Source organism: Aplysia californica, unplaced genomic scaffold (genome assembly GCF_000002075.1).
Source record: "Aplysia californica isolate F4 #8 unplaced genomic scaffold, AplCal3.0 scaffold00054, whole genome shotgun sequence".
NCBI lineage: Eukaryota > Metazoa > Mollusca > Gastropoda > Aplysiida > Aplysiidae > Aplysia > Aplysia californica.
In genome coordinates, this window is record NW_004797324.1 from 1,124,524 (window position 1) to 1,127,616 (window position 3,093).

Below are 3,093 nucleotides of genomic sequence, written 5' to 3' on the forward strand. Positions count from 1 at the left end.
AACCCCAAACGAAACCTCCTCGACCCTATCCCTTGATGAGGCCCAGACGACAGCTATAGAGGCGATCTCCGCGCCCTAGTGTGAGTGCGGCTGTGGGGACGCGCACTTGTACGCGCATGTGTGCGCGCGTGTATGTGTGAGTGAGCGTGTGACAACAGAGCGTCGCGTGAGTGAGTGAGAGAGACAGACGCTCTAGAACGCGCACGGTGTGAGCCCTTGCCCAGGCCCGACTGAACGCACACGTAGAGTGCGACGACTTTGTGCACCCATCGTCTCTTCGTTGTTCACATGCCCAGTGGGAATGTGGTGAGCAGTGTCTCTCTGCTTTTTTAAATTGTCGCTCGGACGTGTAATAAACAAAAAAAGGATATATTACGGTTTACTATTGAAGTGCAAACAGTGCATTTGGACGCTTCAATTTTGGTATACAGTTTGAAAACATTCATTAAGATTTCTGACTAACTTTCAGTTAGTGGAAACGGCTTGTTTACTGTTTACTGTGTACTTTATTCTCCAGTGTGGTATATGTGTAAGGCTATTGGAGGGTGGTGGAGTACGGTTCGGAGATTTTTTGGTGGACTTTGTTGATATTTCAGGTCAACCTTTCTGTATGTTTTCTTGAGGCTTTGGCGCTTCACAATACAATTGCAGGTAAGATTAGTCAGGGAAACTTACCCATTCAAACATACTGAGTTATTGGTTTAGTTCTGAAGTTTTGAATATGATGTTAAGCCTGTATTTATAATCTAATGCACGTGCACGCCCCTGTGTGTGTTTGTGTGTGTGGAGGGGGTGTGTATGTGCGTGTGTGTGTGTGTGTGTGTGTGTGTGTGTGTGTGTGTGTGTATGTGTGTGTTTGAGAGAGAGAGAGAGAGAGAGAGAGAGAGAGAGAGAGAGAGAGAGAGAGAGAGAGAGAGAGAGAGAGAGGGAGAGAGAGAAGTGTGCCTGTGTGTATGTGTATGTGCAAATGTGTGTGGGTGTGTTTGCGTGAGTGTGCTTGTGTGTGTATATTTCTTTGGGGTTTTTTTTAGTCTGTGTGTGTGCGCGCAAATTTGTATATCCCCGGATGTGAACAATTCAATTTAAAACGTATTTGTGCAATTAAGACCCTGTTACAGTAGTGTGTATCTCGCTTGTTTATGTTGTTTTTGTCAGTATAACCCCTATGGCCACAGATGTCGTTCTGTATATAAATTAAAAGGATGTGAAAGCACCCTCCCCCCCTCCTTTTCGTCTCTGCAATTTATGATAATTGATTATGTGAACACGAAAGTGAAATCTGCTGAACTTGAATAATATTGTCAATATGAACAAGTGTAGTTGGTTAGCCGATGCCCTGGTGTGATTTAATTTGTTTGTTTTTTTCTTTCCTTCTCTCTCCTCCTTCGTTTCTTTGTATGTTAATTTTCAGTAATGCCTCTAATCTTCATAATTCACACGACATTTTTGTGTTGAAGATGCCGCCAAAGTCTTATTTCTACAAAACGTCTTATTTTTAAAAAACTCAATATAAGTCTTGAAGTGTTTTCACCAACAAGAAGACGTTGCAATTCCGAATTTTTAGTTTTCTGATATGATAGCTTTATCATTTTTTTTTTTTGCTTCCGAAAATGGAATCAGTCTGCAGTGCTCTCTTTCGCTATTCCATGTTAATCAACATCTGAGGTGTAATTGTTACGGTCTTTCCCAAAACCATATATGATAAAGTTTCGATTCTGAAGTGGAGAATATTTTAAAATCTTTATTGAATACAGATAAACCTGCTTCAACGGTCACCTGTTCAAGACAACGATCAGTATAAACGGCCGCTTCTCGCTCTTTCTTTCTTTTTTGGTCTGTAGTTTAATGACATTGATCAGGAGAACTACTCGTCTAAATTGACCACTGACTTTTCTCCTCCACAGTGGGAGGCCGTCTAGGACTATATTGACTGTACATGTATTTCTATTCGTCCTGTGTGATGTAGTTTTTCCTCAAAACCCAGCTTGGCCCTCTGTGACAGGACGGATCGAAGTGATCCTACTACTAAAATGATCGAAATTGTGTTGATTGGTCCTTAAAACGTTTGCCGTTATACTTCGTGCTTTACGTTGTGGTTTTTTGTCTTCTATTCTTTTAAACCAGACAATGCTGTTAACCCAAATTGAAATAAAAACAAATTCCCTCAGAAACATAAGCAAGAACTTGCAGAAGCTGTTGGGAAAAAATGTCTTGACCAGTGCTTGCCCACTTTGGTGTACAACACCCTTTAGTGGACGATTTAGTCATGTTGATGGGTACTGTGGATCACTCAGGTAGTGACAGGTATTATTTAATACACAGCTTGAAATACATGTAGGTACGGCAATTCTAACCTCTTAAATGAGGCAAAAGTGGATGCACGCCATACAAAGGTTGATGAGCACTTTGCTACCTCAGAATTAAACATTTCTGTTTGAAGATTTTGGCTTTTTTGAGTCATTAAGACCATGAGGTCTGGAACCAAACATTCCATTTGCTCTATCAAAATCGATAGCTTATTTGGAGTCATTATCAAACTATTCAAAGAATTGCATTCGAAAAGCCCATCAAGTTGTGGAACCCAACATTGTGACGTAAAATTTCTCAAACCTATAATATACTGAGAAGATGGAACTTGAAAGTTCTAGAGTAGTGACTTCTCTAGACAATAATATCATAATAGTTTATTACAGCATATTCAGGGGGAAAGTGCAACATTTCCACGGTGTTTGTGCTATATCTTTATAAGATTCTGCTCCGGCACACTCGTGGGATGTGAACTTTTCCATCTCCTAACTCCATTGTGGACTTCCTTTACTTCTTTTTGCATTTCTGACCTTTCAAATTCCACCCCTTTACTCTTTTCTGAAATGACTTTTAAAAAATTTTTTGTAACAGGCAGATTTACACATAGGACTCAGAACAACTTCCACTTGCCAAGAGAACCGATGAGCTATCTGAATGTGAATAGTTACTACGACCAGCGTCTTTCTCTCTTCCCTCCGTCTGTCTGTCTGTCTGTCTGTCTGTCTGTCTGTCTGTCTGTCTGTCTGTCTGTCTGTCTGTCTGTCTGTCTGTCTGTCTGTCTGTCTT

At 40.7% G+C, this 3,093-nt stretch overlaps 1 protein-coding gene across 1 annotated transcript in view; it reads left to right on the plus strand.

The window, feature by feature from the left end:
- Window positions 1–215: 215 nt before the first annotated feature.
- Window positions 216–3,093, plus strand: part of LOC101855406 (short transient receptor potential channel 4) — a gene marked incomplete in the record, with an annotated part of 381,687 nt that continues 378,809 nt past the window's right edge. The window contains 1 exon segment of the mRNA XM_013079509.2: window positions 216–651.